At 46.5% G+C, this 22,187-nt stretch overlaps 1 pseudogene; it reads left to right on the top strand.

Annotated features, from left to right (window-relative positions):
* Positions 1-2,132: 2,132 nt before the first annotated feature.
* LOC148150063 (U2 spliceosomal RNA) lies at positions 2,133-2,345 on the top strand (annotated as a pseudogene).
* Positions 2,346-22,187: the final 19,842 nt, after the last annotated feature.

The raw sequence follows: 22,187 nt of genomic DNA, 5'->3' as shown, positions 1-22,187 counted from the left end.
ATTCTGGATCAATGGTGCTGGAAGAGCACAGCAGTTCAGGCAGCATCCGAGGAGCTTCAGCAAAATCGACGTTTCGGGCAAATGCCCTTCATCAGGAATAAAGCCTTAAAGATACTATCAACCTGGGCGGCAACTTTCAGGGATCTTTGTACATGGACACCGAGATCTCGCTGCTCATCTACACTATCAAGAATCTTTCCATTTACCCAGTATTCTGCCTTCCTGTTTTTCTTCCCAAAGTGAATCACTTCACATTTCTGCATTGAACTCCATTTACCACCTCTCAGCCCAATTCTGCAGTTTATCCGAGTGCCTCTGCAACATTCTTCCGCACTGTCCATTACTCCACTGACTTTAGTGTCATCTGCAAACTTATTAACCTATCCACCTATGCCTGCCTCCAAAGCATTTATCATTGGATAAATCCCATCCGTCCCAATGGACTATCTTCCTTGGGAACTGGGCTGATCAATAATTTCTCAGCTATTACAAGGGGGCATAGCTTTAAATTAAGGGGGGGTAGGTATAGGACTGATGTTTGGGGTAGGTTCTTTACTCAGCGAGTCGTGAGTTCATGGAATGCCCTGCCAGTAGCAGTGGTGGACTCTCCCTCATTATGGGCATTTAAGCGGGCATTGGATAGGCATATGGAGGATAGTGGGCTAGTGTAGGTTAGGTGGGCTTGGATCGGCGCTACATCGAGGGCCGAAGGGCCTGTACTGCGCTGTATTCTTCTATGTTCTATGTTCTCCCTTGACTAACAGCACATTCCTGAACACAATGGGCAATTTAGCATGGCCAGTTCACCTAACCTGCGCATCTTTGGATTGTGGGAGGAAACTGGAGCACCCGGAGGAAGCCCAGCAGACATGGGTCCCTGGTGCTGTGAGGCAGCAGTGCTAACCACGGAGCCACTGTACCACCCCAAATGGGGAAGCACATATCCTCCTCCCAATGGCCACCTTTGTGTGTGTCTGCATCAAGCTGTGTGCAGACCTTTGGTTCACAAACACTAAATGTCACAAGGTACTGAAGTTCCTTTCACCCTGGTGCAGAGCTGGTACTGTGGTTATCGCTGCTGTCTGACAACACCAGGGACCTGTGTTTGATTCCAGCCTTGGTTGACTGGCTGTGTAGAGTTTGCAGATTTCCCCTATGTCTGTGTGGGTTCTACACAGTAAAAAGATGTGCAGATTAGGTGGATTGGCTATCCAGGGATGCGAAGGCTATGTGGATTAGCCATGGTTAACAGCTGGGATACGGAGATAATGTGGGGTACTGGGTTTGGATGGGATGCCCTTTGAGGGGTCAGTGCAGAATTAACTGGCTGAGAGGCCTCTATCCGCACTGTAAAGAATTTATGTTGTGAAGGATAAGTCTGATCTTGTTTCTGCAGAACACTCCAAGTAGTTGGACAATTTGTATCAGCTGTTTCTCCAGCGAAGGCTTTTAAGAAAAACAGTCTTGAACACAAGTCCATCAGGCAGGGGTCAGCATGTAACATCTTGAGAGGGTTGATCCTGTGGATAGTTTTCTGAGCAGACAGTTAGAAATCATAGCAGTTCAGGCAGCATCCAAGGAGCTTTGAAATCGACGTTTCGGGCAAAAGCCCTTCAGCAGGAAGGGCTTTTGCCCGAAATGTCGATTTCAAAGCTCCTTGGATGCTGCCTGAACTGTTGTGCTCTTCCAGCACCACTAATCCAGAATCTGGTTTCCAGCATCTGCAGTCATTGTTTTTACCTAGTTAAAAAAACATTTAGCAGAACACCTATGCACTGCCTGGCAAACCATAGATTTGCTTTGTGGTCTATCTGAAACTTGTTGGTTTTCCAGTGATAAGGAGCTGACCTTGACCGAGTGTTGCAGACTGGTGCTTTCCAAAGTTCAAAACAACATTAAGACGGACAAACTGAAGCTTGGGACAAGGGCAGCTACTGACAAGATGCAGTGGGGAAAAACCGCCGTCTAAGGGCTTTATGAGGGTCTGTTCAGTTAGCAGACTCTTGTTGCATTGAAATGAACATAAATTGTTTCCTGTATGAGTCGGAAATACCTTTGTTTTTGCAACAGCACGGATGCTTTGAGGAATGCATCATTTGTTTTTCTCTGCAAAGAACGTGCAGAACAAATTTAGAACCTCTGTATGTACTTAGAAATGATTTTATGAACAAAGTGGATTTTTGAGATAAAAGAATTCCATTATCAGTTTAATATCTGATAGGTCCCTTATCTGGGGACCATCTATTAAATTGATTTGTGGAGCAGGGAGATGGAATAGGGGCTTGCTCCGTCCATTCCACGCATCGACCTGGTATTGCAGTACCTCTGGGAACGGTGCACCCCTCATCTATAAATCTCAGAACATGTATATGGCTCAGGTTTTTGGTGCTTTGCCTGCGCGTGTGAACCACACTTTCTTTTTAAAGTTTGTAAGCTGCTTCATTTCTCTTTGCGTCGGTCTGCAACTCAAACCCCAAATTTTGCACAAAACATACCTACCACGTGCGCACACAAAACCACAAATTGCTGGAGAAACTCAGCAGATCTGGCAGCATCTGCACAAACAAAGCAGTGTTTCAAACCCAGTGACCGTTATTCAGAATCCAGCTTGGTGCTGGTGCAAGTCTATCCGTCTCCCCACCCCCTCCCCCAAGGACATTATGCTAACAACTTGTTAATATTTTGAAACAAAGCCAAGTCGGGGGGAGGTTTATTCAGTTGTTGGGCGTGGTGCTCTATTGGATGTTTCCATTGTCAGCCTTTGTGTCAAGGTTAGAGTGGCGCTGGAAAAGAACAGTAGGTCAGGCAGCCTCCGAGGAGCAGGAAAACTAACGTTTCGGGCATAAACCCTAAAGTGACCTCAATGATGAAGATTTTACACCCTGGGGTGCTGTGCTTTTCCAGCATCACACTCTCGACTGTGACCTCCGACCTGCTGTTTCAGAGTAAATGCTCTGAGGGATCGGGTCAGACTATGGGGCGCCGGATCTCAGTGTCATCCTGGCAGCTGTTAAGTGTTGGTGTCTGCTGGGCTTCCCCGGGCACAGCTCACTCTGGCTAAATCTCGGGACTCTGTGGATGGATCCACTCGGTGGAGCATCAGCCTCCGAATGGTCCTGTCTCCTGGGCCGACACTCCTGGAATCACGGGTTCTTCTGTTCAGGTAAAAACCTCCTGTTGTGTTTGCAGAAAGATCTTAAACAGGTACTGTCGAAATTCAGAAAGGGATGCAATAATAATCTTACAATAATTCATTAATTATTTACAGCATATTAATATTCCTTCCTTTCTAACTTGTCCAGGATCCCGGAGTTTTAAGCTCAATTAAACTGTTGCATTGCGTTAACAACGGGTCTGAGACTTTATTATCAACCACGACCCTGAGAGGCTGGATTCACCCAGGTAAGAACGCAGGTTCCCAGCCCTCGGGGACATCAGTGAATCAAACGGGACTTCAGGGTGGGATTTGAAGGTATTAACCCAAGAGCACCTAGTCTGTTTAACACTTCTGTTTGTTTCCTTTTCCTGATCCAGTTTAAAATCATGTGACCACTGTTTGATTCCGTAAGTTTGGAGATTTCTGATGTTCAAATTGTCAGTCATTATGAAATCCATAAAAGTATAAAAGCAAATTACTGCGGATGCTGGAATCTGGAATTATGAAATCCATGTTCACTCATCAACTACACTAACCTGATGTACTCTCCCTCCTTATCATTGAAAATTTAAACAAAATCAATTTGTTTTTCATCATGAGATGAAGGCACAAGCCAGCATTTATTTCCCATTCCTAATTGCCCAGAGGCAGTTAAAAACCAAGCAGCTTGTTGTGGGTCTGGAGTCACATGTAGACCAGGCCAGGTCAGGATGGCAGTTGCCTCCCCTGAAGGACATTAGTGAATAAAATATGTTTTTTTCAACAATGGATTCATGATCATTGACAGACTCTTACTTGTAGATTTTTTCTTAATTCTGCATTTTGGGAAAACAAATCTTAGCAGGACTTATACACTTAATGGTAAGGTCCTAGGGAGTGTTGCTCAACAAAGAGACCTTGGCGTGCAGGTTCATAGCTCCTTGAAAGTGGAGTCACAGGTAGATAGGATAGTAAAGAAGGCGTTTGGTATGCTTTCCTTTATTAGTCAGAGTACTGAGTAAAGGAGTTGGGAGGTCATGTTGCAGCTGTACAGGATATTGGTTAGGCCACTGTTGGAATATTGCGTGCAATTCTGGTCTCCTTCCTATCGGAAAGATGTTGTGAAACTTGAAAGGGTTCAGAAAAGATTTACAAGGATGTTGCCAGGGTTGGAGGATCTGAGCTACAGGGAGAGGCTGAACAGGCTGGGGCTGTATTCCCTGGAGCGTCGGAGGCTGAGTGGCATGGATAGGATAAATAGGCAAAGTCTTTTCCCTGGGGTCGGGGAGTCCAGAACTAGAGGGCATGGGTTTAGGGTGAGAGTGGAAAGATATAAAAGAGACCTAAGAGGCAACGTTTTCACGCAGAGGGTGGTACATGTACGGAATGAGCTGCCAGAGGATGTGGTGAAAGCTGGTACAATTGCGACATTTAAGAGGCATTTGGATGGGTATATGAATAGGAAGGGTTTGGAGGGACATGGGCCGGGTGCTGGCAGGTGGGACTAGATTGGGTTGGGATATTTGGTCGGCGTGGACGGGTTGGACCGAAGGGTCTGTTTCCATGCTGTACATCTCTATGACTCTATTTTCATTGGATTCAAATTCCACCATCTGCCATGGTCGGATTAAAGTCAGGTCCCTGGGATATTACCTGGGTATCTGGATTAACAGTCTAGCAATAGTTAAAAATCACACAACACCAGGTTATAGTCCAACAGGTTTAATTGGAAGCACATTAGCTTTTGGAGCGTTGCTCCTTCATCCGGTGGTTCATGTACTCCCCAGCCCAACACTGGCATCTCCAACTCAGTCTAGTAATAATATCACTGGGGCATCACCTCCCCAATATCGAGTACTAATTGCCATAAGACATTCATGCTGGTTTTTCTGAATTATGTCACATTCAGACAGAATAATGAATGACTACGTTTGACAGTGTGTTGGCTGGTGGAAGCACTTTGTGTCATTTGGCTGCAGGCTGTAGGTCACTCTCTCCAGGACCAGGTCAGGGTCAAGATTCTGGGGGTAGCTATAAATGAGGATTTAATGGGCTGATTTATATGTGGGTATGCCAGATGTGCAATTAATTAGATGAATACTCATCAGTAAACAATGTGAGTTATTGCTGTGATTTGTTATGATTCAATGCTTATTTTTTCAGAGCACAGAACTTCTCTGTTAGTACCTAGAAATTCTCAAAGCTCTGGCAGACAGGAGACAGTTCAGTGACAGCTGGAAAACAGTGTATGGTCTTCACTAGGATTTGGAAAACACCAACGTGGTCCGTGCTCAGCTCCACTGTGGAGTCACAGTGCCTGTGTCAAGGCAGGAGTGTGTTCATGGGGACTGGGGTCTCAGAATGGACGGACAATGCGACACTTCTGTAAGACTGCCCTCGATCTTCAGCCACTCGCCAAAATTGCACCAAACTCAACAATGTTGGTCTGACATAATCTGGTGAGTACAGAATTACTGAAAAATAGACACATTTCACTTTAGTATTTGTAAAAGTAACAGTGTTGACATTTGCATGCGTCAGTCTAACAGTGTCAAATCTAAACTTGTCAGAGAGTCACAATGTTCTCCTGCACAGAGAAGAGGTCTCTTTGGCGATAGTGACTACAGTTCAGTTACGTTCACAATAGGGCATGATAGGTATATACTGCAGGGAAGGTGGTATAATTGGAGGAAAGGCAATTATGATGTGATTCAGCAAGATTTAGGATGCATCGGATGGGGAAGGAAACTGCAGGGGCTGGACACACTTGAAATGTGGAGCTTATTCAAGGAACAGCTACTGTGGGTCCTTGATAAGTATATACCTATCAGGCAGGGAGGTAGTTGTCGAGAGAGAGAACCATGGTTTACTAAAGAAGTTGTAGCTCTTGTCAAGAGGAAGAAGAAGGCTTATGTGATGATGAGGTGTGAAGGCTCAGTTTCGGGGATTGGGAGTCATAAGTTAGACAGAAAAGATCAAAGGATAGGGTTAGAGGAGCCAGGAGGGGTCATGAGAAGCTGTTCGCGGATCAGATCAAAGAAAATCCTATGGCTTTCCATAGGTATATCAGGAAGAAAAGAATGACTGGACTAAGATTAGGGCCCATCAAAGATAGTAGTGGGAAGTTGTGTGTGGAATCTGAGGACACAGGGAAGCGCTTTTTGTCAGTATTCACAATGGAAAAGGGCAACAGTTTGGATCAGAAATTGGCGAACTGAAAGAAATCAGAGGGTGGTGGCTGATGTGAAATGTTCGTCCTGGAGGTCAATTACCAGTGGTGTGCCACAAGGATCTGTTTTGGGGCCACTGCTGTTCGTCATTTTTATAAATGATCCGGATGTGGGTGGAGAACGATGGGTTAGTAAATTTGTGGATGACACAAAGGTAGGCAGAATTGTGGATAGTGCCGAAGGATGTTGTGGGTTACAGAGGGACATCGATAAGCTGCAGAGCTGGGCTGAGAGGTGGCAAATGGAGTTTAATGTGGAAGGTTCACTTCAGAAGAAGCAACAGGAATGAAGAGTACTGGGCTATTGGTAAAAATGTTGAAAGTGTCGATGAACAGAGAGAACTCAGTGTCCAGGTGTGTAAATCCCTTAAAGTTGTGACCCAGTTTGATAGGGTTGTTAAGAAGGCATATGGTGTGTTGGCGTTTATTGGTAGGGGGATTGCGTTTTGGAGCCACGAGGTCATGCATCAGCTGTACAAGACACTGATAAGGGTTTGGACGAGGTTTCAGAGAAGATTTACTAGGATGTTGCCTCATATGGAAGGAAGGTCTTACAAGGAAAGGTTGAGGGAACTGAGGCTGTTTTTGTTAGAGAGAAGAAAGTTGAGAGGTGACTTAATTGAGACATAGAAGATAATCAGCGGGTTAGATAGGGTGGACAGTGAGAGCCTTTTTCCTCAGATGGTGAATGCTAACACGAGGGGACATAGCTTTAAATTGAGGGGTGATAAGAATAATAGGGTAGTTTAGGGTGTAGATTTGCTCACTAAGCTGTAGGTTTGATATCCAGGCGTTTCATTACCTGGCTAGGTAACATCATCAGTGGCGACCTCCAAGTGAAGCGAAGCTGTTGTCTCCTGCTTTCTATTTGTATCTTTCTCCTGGATGGGGTTCCTGGGGTTTGTGGTGATGTCATTTCCTGTTTGTTTTCTGAGGGGTTGATAGATGGCATCTAGATCTATGTGTTTGTTTATGGCGTTGTGGTTGGAGTGCCAGGCCTCTAGGAATTCTCTGGCATGTCTTTGCTTCGCCTGTCCCAGGATAGATGTGTTGTCCCAGTCGAAATGGTGGTTTTTTTCATCCTCGTAGGGCTACGAGGGAGAGAGGGTCGTGTCTTTTTGTGGCTAGCTGGTGTTCGTGTATCCTGGTGGCTAACTTTCTTCCTGTTTGTCCTACGTAGTGTTTGTGGCAGTCCTTGCATGGAATTTTGTAGAGTAGGGTAGTTATGGTAGGGGATTTTAACTTTCCAAACATCGACTGGGACTGCGATAGTGTTAAAGGTTTAGATGGAGAGGAATTTCTCAAATGTGTACGAGACAATTTTCTGATTCAGTATGTGGATGTACTTACTAGGGAAGGTGACAACCTCTTGGGAAATAAGCAGGGCAGGTGACTGGGGAGCACTTTGGGGCCAGTGACCATAATTCTATTCGTTTTAAAATAGTGATGGAAAGGATAGACCAGATCTAAAAGTTGAAGTTCTAAATTGGAGAAAGGCCAATTTTCATGGTATTAGACAACAACTTTCAAAAGCTGATTGGAGGCAGATGTTCACAGGTAAAGGGACGGCTGGAAAATGGGAAGCCTTCAGAAATGAGATAACAAGAATCCAGAGAAAGGATATTCCTCTCAAGGTGAAAGGGAAGGCTGGTAACTATAGGGAATGCTGGATGACTAAAGAAATTGAGGGTTTGGTTAAGAAAAAGAAGGAAGCATATGTCAGGATAGGTCGAGTGAATCCTTAAAAGAGTATAAAGGAAGTAGGAGTATACTTAAGAGGGAAATCAGGAGGGCAAAAAGGGGACATGAGATAGCTTTGGCAAATAGAATTAAGGAGAATCCAAAGAGTTTTTACAAATATATTAAGGACAAAAGGGTAACTAGGGAGATCAGCAATGCGGCCTTTGTGTGGAGCCACAGAAAATGGGGGAGATACTAAATGGATATTTTGCATCAGTATTTACTGTGGAAAAGGATATGGAAGATATAGACTGTAGGGAAATAGATGGTGACATCTTGCAAAACGTCCAGATTACAAAGGAGGAAGTGCTGGATGTCTTGAAACGGTTAAAAGTGGATAAACCCCCAGGACCTGATCAGGTGTACCCAAGAACTCTGTGGGAAGCTAGAGAAGTGATTGCTGGGCCTCTTGCTGAGATATTTGTATCAGCGATAGTCACAGGTGAGATGCTGGAAGACTGGAGGTTGGCAAACATGGTGCCACTGTTTAAGAAGGGCAGTGAAGACAAGCCAGGGAACTATAGACCAGTGAGCCTGACCTCGGTGGTGGGCAAGTTGTTGTTGGGAATCCTGAGGGACAGGATGTACATGTATTGAGGGCAGAGCAGTAGATGTGATCTATATGGACTCCAGTAAGGCGTTCGACAAGGTTCCCAACGGGAGAATGATTAACAAGGTTAGATCTCATGGAATACAGGGAGAACTAGCCATTTGGATACAGAACTGGCTCAAAGGTAGAAGTCAGAGGATGGTGGTGGAGGGTTGTTTTTCAGACTGGAGGCCTGTGAGCAGTGGAGTGCCACAAGGATCGGTGCTGGGCCCTCTACTTTTTGTCATTTACATAAATGATTTGGATGCAAGCATAAGAGGTACAGTTAGTAAGTTTGCAGATGACACCAAAATTGGAGGTGTAGTGGACAGCGAAGAGGGTTATCTTAGATTACAACAGGATCTGGACCAGATGGGCCAATGGGCTGAGAAGTGGCAGATGAAGTTTAATTCAGATAAATGTGAGGTGCTGCATTTTGGGAAAGCGAATGCTAGCAGGACTTATACACTTAATGGTAAGGTCCTAGGGTGTGTTGCTGAACAAAGAGACCTTAGAGTGCAGATTCATATCTCCTTGAAAGTGGAGTCGCAGGTAGATAGGATAGTGAAGAAGGCGTTTGGTATGCTTTCCTTTATTGGTCAGAGTACTGAGTATAGGAGTTGGGAGCTCATGTTGTGGCTGTACAGGACATTGGTCAGGCCACTGTTGGAATATTGCGTGCAATTCTGGTCTCCTTCCTATCGGAAAGATGTTGTAAAACTTGAAAGGGTTCAGAAAAGATTTACAAGAATGTTGCCAGGGTTGGAGGATTTGAGCTGCAGGGAAAGGCTGAACAGGCTGGGGCTGTTTTCTCTGGAGGCTGAGGAGTGACCTTATAGAGGTATACAAAATTATGAGGGGCATGGATAGGATAAATAGACAAAGTACTTTCCCTGGGGTCGGGGAGTCCAGAACGAGAGGGCATAGATTTAGGGTGAGAGGGAAAAGATATAAAAGAGACCTAAGGGGCAACTTTTTCACGCAGAGGGTGGTGCGTGTATAGAATGAGCTGCCAGAGGATGTGATGGAGGCTGGTACAATTGCAACATTTAAGAGGCATTTGGATGTGTATATGAATAGGAAGGATTTGGAGAGATATGGGCCAGGTGCTGGCAGGTGGGACTAGATTGGGTTGTGATATCTGGTTGCATGGACGGGTTGGACCGAATGGTCTGTTTCCATGCTGTACATCTCTATGATTCTTTGACTCTAGTAATTTCTTTACTCAGAGAGTAGTAAGGGTGTGGACCGGCCTGCCTGCAACAGTAGTAGACTCAGTGACGTTAAGGGCATTTAGATGAGCATTGCACATATATATGGATAGTAATGGAACGGTATAGGTAAGGTGGGCATCAGATTAATTTCACAGGCCGGTGCAACATTGAGGACTGAAGGGCCTGTACTGTGCTGCAAAGTTCTGAGTTCTATGTTCTATGTATGTCTCTTCAGCCCATTGAGTCTGTGCTCTTGAAAAGAAAACACCTAACTATTCTAATCTCATTTTCCAGCACTTGGCCCATTGCCTCATTTGGCTTGGCAATGCAAGTGTACATCTAGAAAATTCTGAAAAATTATACGGGTTTCTGTCTGTACCATCCTGCTAGGTAGTGAGTCCCTGATTCCTACTGCAATCTGAGTGAAAAATATTCCTCACATCCCCACTAAACATACTGCCCCTTACCTAAGGCCACTTTTGGAATATTGTGCACAATTCAGGTCTCCCTCCTATCGGAAAGATGTTATGAAATTTGAAAGGGTTCAGAAAAGATTTACAAGGATATTGCCGGAGTTGGAGGATTTGAGCTATAGGGAGAGGCTGAATAGGCTGGGGCTGTTTTCTCTGGAGCGTCGGAGGCTGAAGGGTGACCTTATAGAGGTTTATAAAATCATGAGGGGCATGGATAGGGTAAATAGATAAAAGTATTTTCCCTGGGGATGGGGGAGTCCAGAACTAGAGGGCATAGGTTTAGGGTGAGAGGTGAAAGATATAAAAGGGACCTAAGGAGCAACGTTTTCATGCAGAGGGTGGTGCATGTGTGGAATGAGCTGCCAGAGTAAGTACTGGAGGCTGGTACAATTACAGCATGTAAAAGGCATCTGGATGGGTATATGAATAGGAAGGGTTCAGAGGAATATGGGCCCAGTTCTGTCAAATGGGACTTGATTAATTTAGGATATCTGGTCAGCGTGGGCGAGTTGGACCGAAAGGTTACTGCTTTTAGTCATTTTTATAAATAACCTGGATGAGTGAGTAGAAGGATGGGTTAGTAAATTTGTGGATGACACTAAACCCTGTGGAGTTGTGGACAGTGTGGAAGGATGTTGCAGGCTATAGAACGACATAGCTAAGCTGCAGAGCTGGGCGGAGAGGTGACAAATGGAGTTTAATGCGGAAATGTGTGAAGTGATTCACTTTGGAAGGAGTAACGAATGCAGAGCACTGGGCTAATGGTAAGATTCCTGGATTTGTAGAGAGATCTTGGTGTCCATGTGCATAGATCCCTGAAAGTTGCCATCCAGGTTCTTAGGATTGTTAAGGTGTACAGTGTGTTAGCTTTTATTGGTAGAGGGATTGAGTTTTGGAGCTGTGAGGTCATGCTGCAGCTGTACAAAACTCTAGTGTAGCTGCACTTGAAGTATTGCACTCAGCTCTGGTTGCCGCATTATAGGAAGGATGTGGAAGCTTTGGAAAGAGGAGATTTCCCAGGATTTTGCCTAGGATGAAGGGAAGGTCTCATGAGGAAAGGTGAGGGGCTTGAGGTTGTATTTGTTTGAGAGAAGAAGATAAAAGATGACTTAATAGAGATATACAAGATGATCAGAGGATTAGACAGGGTGGACAGTGAGAGCCTTTTTCCTTTGATGGTGATGGCTAGCACAAGGCGACATAGCTTTAAATTGAGGGGTGATAGATATAGGGCAGATGTCAGAGGTAGTTTCTTTACTCAGAGAGTAGTAGAGGCATGGGACACACTGCCTGCAGCAGTAGTAGACTCGCCAACTTTAAGGGCATTTAAATGGTCATTGGATAAATATATGAATGATGATGAAATAGTGGAGGTGAGATGGGCTTCAGGTCGGTACCTCAGGTTGGCACAACATCGTGGGCCAAATAGCCTGTACTGCCCCGTATTGTTCTGTGTTCTATGTTTTATGTTGTTTCCATGCTGTACATCTCTGTGACTCTAAGGTCGATGCCCCCTGGTTATTGATCCTTTCATCTCCTCTGTATATGCCTCTCTTAAGTTTATGTACCTCAATGTCTCCTCTCAGTCCCCTCTCCAAGGAAAATGAGCTCAACCCATCCAATCACTGTTCATCGCTTGTATTGGAACATAGGAAAAGGAGTCAGCCACTCAGCTCCTTGAACCTATTATTGCATTCAAAGAGGTGCCTTTGGTCTGATCTCTTAATAACTTTGCTTAACAATAAAACATCTCAGATTTAAGATTAACAACTGATCCAGCATCCACTGCTGTTTGTGGAAGAGAGTTCCCAAGCCCTGCCACCCTTGCACATAGAAGCGCTTCTGAACATCTCTCCTAAACGGTGTGGCCCTGATTCTTAGACTACGCCCCCGGCTCTGGAATCAGGGGTGATGTAGGCTTTGTGACATTGTTGCTAGGTAATTAAACCAGAAGGGCAGGCAATGTTCCCACCCAGACAGATGGTGAAATGTGACTTCAGTCAAAATCTGCAATCAAGAGTCTAATGGTGCATGTGAAACCTTTGTTAATTGTCAGGAAAAGTCCACCTGGTTCAGTAACTTCCTTTAGGAAAGGAAATTGACATCTTTACATGGTTTAGCCTACATGTGCCCTGGTTCCCTCCCACAGATATGTAGGTTAGGTGAATTGGCCATGCTAAATTGCCCATATTGCCCAGGGATGTGTGGGTTGGTCATGGGAAATGCATGGTGATCGGGTGTGGGTGTGGGTGGGATGCTCTTTGGAGGGGCAGTGTGACCTCGATGGGCTGAATGGCCTGCTTCCACATTGCAGGTTTTGTATTCTATTCTATGAGACTCCATACCTACAGCATTATGGTTGACCCTAACTGCCCTCTTGGCAATTGTAGATGGACATGAAATGCTGACTGGGCCAGTAACAACAATGTCCCATGAACAAATTAAAAAATCTCCAGCAAATGGAAATAGTTTATTCTTATCTACACTGTCTTTCTCTGTTAATACCTGAAACACTTCCAACTGATCAGTTCTAACCTCATAAATTTAGAGAATACAGACCTAATTTAGATAATCTCACCTCATAATTTGTCACCTGAAACTATGGTATCATTCTTTAAACCTACATTGTGTTCCCTCCTAGGCCTTCCTATCCTTACTAAGGATCTAAATAATTCTTAAACTTTTGCTCACAATCCTCCAAGTCGGGTCTAACCAGGGTTTTGTACAGTTGCAGCATAACTTTTGCATTGCTCTACTCTGGTCTTCTAGATATAAAGGCCAGCAATCTGCTAACTTTCTTGATTATTCTTTGCTAAAACTGTTCAGGCTACAGTTGTAAACTTTTCAATGCCGTAGTGTCATACAGCACGGAAACAGACCCTTTGGTGCAACTCATCTATGCTGACCAGATATCCCAGCATGGTTAGCACTGCTGCCACACAGCGCCAGAGACCCGGGTTCAATTCCCAACTCAGGCGACTGACTGTGTGGAGTTTGCACGTTCTCCCCGTGTCTGCGTGGGTTTCCTCCGGGTGCTCCGGTTTCCTCCCACAGTCACAAAGATGTGTGGGTTAGGTGAATTGGCCATGCTAAAATTGCCCGTAGTGTTACGTTAAAAGGGGTAAATGTATGGGCGCTTCGGCGGGTCGGTGTGGACTTGTTGGGCCGAAGGGCCTGTTTCCACACTATAAGTAATCTAATCTAGTTTCATTTATCAGCACTTGGCCCATAACTTTCCAAACCCTTCCTATTCCTATACCCATCCAGATGCCTTTTAATTGTTCCAATTGTACTAGCCTCCACCACTTCTTCTGGCAGCTCAATCCATACACATACCCTCCTCTGCATGATAAAGTTGGCCCTTTGGTCTCTTTTATATCTTTCCCCTCTCACCTTAAAAGTATGCCCTCCAGTTTTGGACTCCCCCACCTCAGGGAAAGGACCTTGTCTATTTACGCTATCCATGCCCCTCAAGATTTTATAGACCTCTATAAGGTCACCCCTCAATCTTCGACGCTTCAGGGAAAACAGCCCCAGCCTATTCAACCTCTCCCTCTAGCTTAAATCCTCTAACCCTGGCAACATCTTTGTAAATATTTTCTGATCCCTTTCAAGTTTCACAACATCCTTCTGACAGGAAGGAGCCCAAAATGGCACGCAATATTCCTAAAGTGGCCTAACTCACGACCTTTACAACCGCAACATGCCCTCCCAGCTCCTATACTCCAAGCTCTGACGATTAATGGAATGCATACCAAACACCTTCTTCACTATCCTATCTACCAGCAACTCTACTTTCAAGGAGCTATGAACCTGCACTTCAAGGTCTCTTTGTTCAACAACACTCCTGAGGACCTTATCATTAAGTGTATACATCCTGCTAAGATTTGCTTTCCCAAAATGCAGCACCTTACATTTATCTAAATTAAACTCAATCTGCCACTTCTCAGCCCATTGGCCCATCTGATCGAGATCCCATTGTAATCTGAGGTGTTGCTGTCCACCACAATTCCAATTTTGATGTCATCTGCAAACTTACTAACTATACCTCTTATGATCACATCCAAATCATTTATGTAAATGATGAAAAGTAGTGGACCCAGCACCCATCCTTGTGGCACTCCACTAGTCACTAAACAAGGAGGTTAAGGATAATATAAACACAACAGCTAAAGCAGACCATATTGCAAATGTGAGTGGCATACCTGAAGATTGGGAAACTTTCAAAGATCACAAAAGAGTTACTTAAAAAGATGTAAAAAGAGCAAAAATAAATTACAAAATAAAACAAAGCAAGTATAAAAGCAGGTAGTGAAAGCTTCTATAAGTGTATAAAAAAATGAAGAGAATTGTTTGTTAGAATTAGCTTTATTCTCACGTGTACTCAAGTGAGTGCGGTGACAAGTTTACAAGTCACCACTTACAGTGCCATCTTCGGTACAAAGGAACCTATCTACAGATTTATAAACACATATTTTTTAGGCAAACCAAAGTTAGAAAAATGAAGAAATATAAGTTCAGAATAACAGTCCTTCCAACACAGTCCATGCCAGCACCTAGTCTCCAGACCGTGTCGGCCTTCAACTCAAGGCCAGAAGAGCAGCCTGAGGTCATGCTGACCGCCACGCCGGGCCGAGAGACCGCCACGCCAGGCCGAGAGACCGCCACGCCGGGCCGAGAGACCGCCACGCCAGGCCGAGAGACCGCCACACCGGGCCGAGAGACCACCACACCGGGCCGAGAGACCACCACACCGGGCCGAGAGACCACCACACCGGGCCGAGAGACCGCCACACCGGGCCGAGAGACCGCCACACCGGGCCGAGAGACCACCACACTGGACCGAGAGACCACCACGCCGGGCCGAGAGACCGCCACGCCGGGCCGAGAGACCACCACGCCGGGCCGAGAGACCGCCACACCGGGCCGAGAGACCACCACACCGGGCCGAGAGACCACCACGCCGGGCCGAGAGACCACCACGCCGGGCCGAGAGACCGCCACGCCGGGCTGAGAGACCGCCACACCGGGCCGAGAGACCACCACACCGGGCCGAGAGACCACCACACCGGGCCGAGAGACCACCACGCCGGGCTGAGAGACCGCCACACCGGGCCGAGAGACCACCACGCCGGGCCGAGAGACCACCACACCGGGCCGAGAGACCGCCACGCCGGGCTGAGAGACCGCCACACCGGGCCGAGAGACCGCCACGCCGGGCTGAGAGACCATCACACCGGGCCGAGAGACCACCACACCGGGCCGAGAGACCGCCACGCCGGGCCGAGAGACCACCACACCGGGCCGAGAGACCACCACGCCAGGCCGAGAGACCACCACGCCGGGCCGAGAGACAGGCACACCGGGCCGAGAGGACACCGCGTCGGGCCGAGAGGACACCGCGCCAGGCCGAGGAACTGCCACGCCAGTCTGAGAGACCGCCACACCGGGCCGAGAGACCGCCACACCAGGCCAAGAGGACACCGCGTCGGGCCGAGAGGACACCGCGCCAGGCCGAGGAACTGCCACGCCAGTCTGAGAGACCACCACACCAGGCCGAGAGGACACCATGCCAGGCCGAGAGACTGCCACACCGGGCCAAGAGACCACCACACCAGGCCGAGAGGACACCACGCCAGGCCGAGAGGACACCGCGCCAGGCCGAGGAACTGCCACGCCAGTCTGAGAGACCACCACACTGGGCCGAGAGACCACCACACCAGGCCAAGAGACCGCCACACCAGACCGAGAGGACACCGAGCCGGGCCAAGAGACCGCCACCCCAGACCGAGAGACCGCCACGCCGCACCGAGAGACTGCCACACCGGGCTGAGAGACCGCCACACTTGGCCGAGAGGCTGCCACGCCAGGGCGAGAGGCTGCCACGCCAGGACGAGAGACCGCCATGCCAGGACGAGAGACCGCCACACCGGGCCGAGAGACAGGCACACCGGGCCGAGAGACAAGCATGCTGGGTTGGGAGGATGCCACGCAAAGTCTGCGCTGGGGCCGGGAGTTCAGGACATCACTAAAGGTAAATTAAGGAAGCACAAATGGGAAACAAAACGAAACGGATGGAGCAGACGTGTTGACCTGCTTGAAGCAGTTTTCCTCCACCCAGGGTGAAATTGTCTGCATAGCCATCTAAAATAAATACTGGTCCCTTGCAGGATGAGACCGGGGAGTTAATAGTGGGAACACAGAAATGACAGAGACACAAAGTTAATATTTGCCTCAGCTTTCACTGCAGAATATCCAAATAGTAATAGGTAATGCTGAGATTATAGAAAAAGAGGAACTTTGAACAATCATCATAATTAGGGAAAACATACTGAGCAAATGGTTGTAATTTATAGCAGAAAAGTCCCCATAGCCTTAGTCACCCATCATAGGGTCTTAGAGTCATAGTCATAGAGATGTAAAGCACAGAAACAGACCCTTTGGTCCAACTCGTCCATGTCAACCAGATATCCCAATTCAATCACGATTCACTTACCAGTACCTGGCCCGTATCCCTCCAGCAATTGTACCAGCCTCCACCACTTCCTCTGGCAGCTCATTCCATACACGTACCACCCTGTGAGTGAAAAAGTTGCCCCTTAGATCTCTTCTGTATCTTTCCCTTCTCACCCTAAACCTATGCCCTCTAGTTCTGGACTCCCCCACCCCAGGGAAAAAAACTTGGTCGATTTATCCTATCCATGCCCCTCATGATTGTATAACGTCACCCCTCAGCCTCTGACGCTCCAGGGAAAACAGTCCTAGCCAATTCAACCTCTCCCTATAACTCAAATCCTCCAACCATGGCAACATCCTTGTAAGTTTTTTCTGAACCCTTTCAAGTTTCACAACATCTGTGCTGTACTTTTCTATGTTTTATGTTTTACTGGTCCATGCTCTAAGTTCTTCACTCTTATTCCGGACACTCCTTGCATTAAAGCAGACACACTTTAACGATCCCTTTGTTTCATCGCATGAGAAACCTTCCCGATAGATTCACTACATCCTACCACTGTCCTGTCTGCAACTGACCCCCTCTCAGACATGTGGCTCCAATTCCCACCCCGCTGCCAAACTAGTTTAAACCCTCCCGAATTGCATGAGCAAATCTCCCACCCAGGATATTTGTACCCCTCCAGTTCAGGTGCAACCCGTCCTTCATGTACAGGTCCCACCTTCCCCAGAAGGTATCCCAATGGTCTAGGTATCTGAAGCCCTCCCTCCTGCACCAGCCTCACAGCCACGTGTTAAGCTACATTTGCTGACTGTTCCTCATCTCACTATCTCGTGGCACCGGTAGCAAACCCGAGATCACTACTCTACTCGTCCTGCTCTTCAGCTTCCAACCTAACGCTCTGTAGTCACTTTTCAGATCCTCAATCCCTTTCCTGGCTGTATCATTGGTGCCGATATGTACCACGATTTCTGGCTGGTCCCCCTCCCCCTTTAGAATCTTGTAGACCCGATCGGCGACATCCCGGACCCTGGCACCAGGGAGGCAACGTACCTTCCGGGAGTCCCGTTCCTGACCACAAAATCTCCTGTCAATCCGTCTAACTATTGAGTCCCCTATTACTAGCGCTTTTCTATTTCCCACCCTTCCCTTCTGAGCCACAGTGCCAGGCTCAGTGCCAGAGACCTGACAACCATGGCTTACCCCTGGCAGGCTGACTCCACCAGCAGTATCCAAAACGGTATACTTATTGCTGAGGGGAACGGCCACAGGGGATCTCTGCTCTGACCATCGGTTCCCTTTCGTCCCCGTGACAGTAATCCAGCTGTCCTTATCTTGTATCTGGGGAGTGATCACTTCCCTGTCCATCCTCTCAATTTCCCCCTCAGACTCCCGGATGATCCATAGTTCATCCAGCTCCAGCTCCAGTTCCCCAACTCAGTTTTCGAGGAGCTGGAGTTGGGCGCACTTCCCGCAAATGTCCCTCACCTGCCACATTCTGCAGGAGGAGCACGCAACTACCCTGAGCGAAGGACTTCTGGGGAGTTTTTAAGTTGGTTAGATCTCACCCACTTAAAAACTCCCCAGACGTTCTTCGCTCATCCCTCGCACCTCTCGGCAAATGGAGGCCCGACACCTGAACTAAGGTTTTTAAGCCGTTAGACTCACTGTAGTTCTCCCTGTATTCCATGAGATCTAACCTTGCTCACCAGTCTCCCATGGGGAACCTTGTCGAACGCCTTACTGAAGTCCATATAGATCACATCTACTGCACATTAGGTTATGATACTGCGAAATTCGCTAATTCCACAGAAAAGGTTCCAGCATATAACATTCTTATTTAAAAAGGAAGGAGGCAGAAAGTGGGAAACTGTAGACCAAAGTTTGTGCGCAGATTTGTAGCTCAGGTGCTCGTTGTTGTGGTTCTGTTCGCCGAGCTGGAAGTTTTTGTTGCAAACGTTTCGTCCCCTGGCTAGGCGACATCATCAGTGCTTGGGAGCCTCCTGCGAAGCGCTTCTTTGATGTTTCCTCCGGTGTTTATAGTGGTCTGTCCCTGCTGCTTCCGGTTAGATTAACGTGTGATGTTAGGAAATTGTTGGAATCGATAAGACCATAAGAAATAAAAACAGAAATAGGCTGTTCAACTCGTTGAGCTTGCTCCACCATTCAATAGAATCAGGGCTAATCTGACATTCCTCATGCCCACATGCCTGCCTTTTCCCCCAAACCCACAATTCCCCTACAACCAACAATCTATCTGTCTCAGCCTCAAATGTACACAAGGGGATCAACCCCATAGCTCTTTGTGGCAAAAAGTTCCAAAGACGAAGAAATTCCTCCTTATGTCAGTTTTAAATTATCACCCCTTTATGCGGAGATTCTGCCCTCTTGTGTTAGACTCTCCCCTGAGGGGAAACATACTCTCATTATTTACCCTGTCAAGCCCCTTAAGAAAAAAAAAGTGAGGACTGCTGACGCTGGAGATCAGAGTCTAGAGTGAGGTGCTGGAAAAGCACAGCAGGTCAGGCAGAATCCGAGGAGCAGGAGAAACAACGTTTCAGGCATAAGCCTCATTCCTGATGAAGGATTTATGCCTGAAACATTGATTCTCCTGCTCCTCGGATGCTGCCTGACCTGCTGTGCTTTTCCAGCATCACAGACCCTTTAAGAATCCTACATGTTTCCAGGAGATCACCTCTCACTCCTCTAAACTCCAGTGAGTAGAGTCCCACATTGTTTAACCTTGCTCATAACACAATCCTTCCATACCTCGTGAACCTTCTTTGAACTACCTCCAATGAAAGAATATCATTCTTTAAATTTGGGGGCCAAAACTGCTCATATACTGCAGATGTGGTACAGGTGCTGTCAGACTTCCCAACTCTTATACTCTAACACCCTTGAAATAAGAGTAAACATTTTATTGTGGTAGATTATTTTACAGGAGAGAGTGAGGACTGCTGGAGATCAGAGCTGAAAATGTGTTGCTGGAAAAGCGCAGCAGGTCAGGCAGCATCCAAGGAGCAGGAGAATCGACATTTCCGGCATGAGCCCTTCTTCAGGAAGGGCTCATTATTTTACAAATAATCTCAGGAGCCTTGAAGTACAACAATTATTTATTGAACCAGCACTGGGAGAGTCTCCCCTAGAAAAGGTTCCAAAGTTGCACTCTAACTCAAACATGCTTCATCAGGTATTTTTACATTGTAAGTCACCTGAACCAAACATTAGTCCAATTCCACAATTGTCTGTTTAAGACAAACACCTTGTTTTACACACTTTCCAAAAGTGGCAAGGCACTTGTTCCCTTGGTCTCCCCACTCCCTATCCTCCGAGGTGCAAACCTATCTCCTCCCCAAAGCCTTGCTTCATTCCCTGCCTCAACTAAACCCCATTGCTTTGTCTTTCTTGGTGTGGTATGGAGGTTATCCTCATTTCTATTTCCAGATAAGGCCTCAGGGTGAATGTTGGTTCAGCCTTGTTGCATTTTGACGGAACTCTATCAGCCTGCTATATCATCATCTGTGCATTTTTATGGAGCCTAACTAACTAATGCTGATAGAGTCTTCAAGTCATACAGCACAGAAACAGACCCTTCAGTCCAACTCTAGTTTCCGAAACAAAACTAATCTCATTTGCATGCAGCTGGCTCATATTCCTCTAACCTTTTCCAGTTCATGTAACTACCCAAAGGTCTTTTAAATGTTGTAACTGTACTTGCATTCACCACTTTCTGAATTAGTTCACTCCACATACAAATCATCCTCTGTGCAAAAAGGTTACCAGTCAAGATTAGAGTGATGCTGCTGGAAAAGCACAGCAGGTCAGGCAGCATCCGAGGAGCAGGAGAATCAACATTTCTGATGAAGTGATCCTGCCTGAAACGTTGATTTTCCAGATCCTCTGATGCTGCCTGACCTGCTGTGCTTTTCCAGCACCACTCTACTCTTGACTCCAGCATCTGCAGTACCCACTTCCGCCTAGTGAAAAAGATACCCTCAGGTCTTTTAAGTCTTTCTCCTCTCACCTGAAAAATATGCCCCATAGTTTTCAACTCTCCCAATCTGGGGAAACAACCTTTGCCATTCACTTTATCAATGCCCCTCATGATTTTGTAAACCTCTTTAAGGTCACCCCTCAACCACCTATGCCAGTGAAAAAAGTCCCAGACTATTCTCTCCTTAGAATTCAAATCTGTAGTCCTGGCAACATCCTTGTAAATCTTGTCTGAACCCTCTCCAATTTAATAATATCCTTCCTTTAGCAGTGTGACTCGAACTATACACAGTACTTCAAAACGCATCAAAGTGTCCTACAACCTCAACATGATGTCCCAACTCCTCATAAAAAAATGAAAAAAACTGCAGACACTGGAAATCAGAAACTAAAACAGAATTTGTTGGAAAATCTCAGCAGGTCTGGAGTATCTGTGGAGAGAAATCAAAATTAACATTGTGCCCTTCTTCAGAACTGATGGTAGCTAGGTAAAAGTTGTTTTTGTCCAGAAGTTATGATGGGGGAGTTGGTAAGGAGTAAATAATAGGTGGAGATAGAGGTCAAAGAGAGATAAGATCAGTTGGATAGACAAAAGAGGGAAAAATAACAGTCAGCCTAGGAGAGTGAATAGCTGCTAATGGGGACAATCAATGACTGATAATGTGATGTGTGTAATAGCAGTGCATGTGATAAGAATGCTGGGCTAAGGACATGGGAAAAGGTGCCTCAGGATCCAAAGTTGTTGAACCTCAATATTGAGTCCAGAAGGCTGTAGAGTTAACAGGTAGATAATGAGGTGCTGTTCTTCCTGCTTCTGCTGAGTCTCGTTAGAGCACTGCAGCAAACCCGAGACAGAGAAGTTGGCCAGGGAACAAGGTGGTGTTAGGAGTGAAGGACGAGTGGACCAAGGTGAGCCAGAGGGAACAGACCATGCAGAAAGCTAACAAGATTTTCATTTGATTTGATTATTATTGTCACATGTACCTAAGTGCAGTGAAAGGATTTGTTTTGCAAGCAGCACAGACAGGTCATAACATACAAGGACATACAGATCATAGGGTTATTAGACAGTGAGGCATACAAGGTTACAGCTGCACAGGAGGTGCACAAAAGCAAGATCAATATTTGGTTTGGAATTAGAGAGAGGTCCATTCAGCAATCTAAAAACAGCAGGGAAGAAGCTGGTTTTCAACCTGTTGGTACAAGTGCATAAGCTTCTGTATTTTCTGCCCCACGGAAAATGAGGGAAGAGAGTGTTACCGGGGTGGGGGGAGGGATCTCTGCTGATGATGAAGAGAATATTACCGGGGTGGGAGGGGTCTCTGATGGTGTTTGAAGAGAGTGTTACCGGGGTGG

Source organism: Chiloscyllium plagiosum, unplaced genomic scaffold (assembly GCF_037043375.1).
Source record: "Chiloscyllium plagiosum isolate Xiang-an unplaced genomic scaffold, Cpla_swu_hap1 HiC_scaffold_5, whole genome shotgun sequence".
Lineage (NCBI taxonomy): Eukaryota > Metazoa > Chordata > Chondrichthyes > Orectolobiformes > Hemiscylliidae > Chiloscyllium > Chiloscyllium plagiosum.
This window is presented reverse-complemented; position numbering and strand designations above follow the sequence as displayed.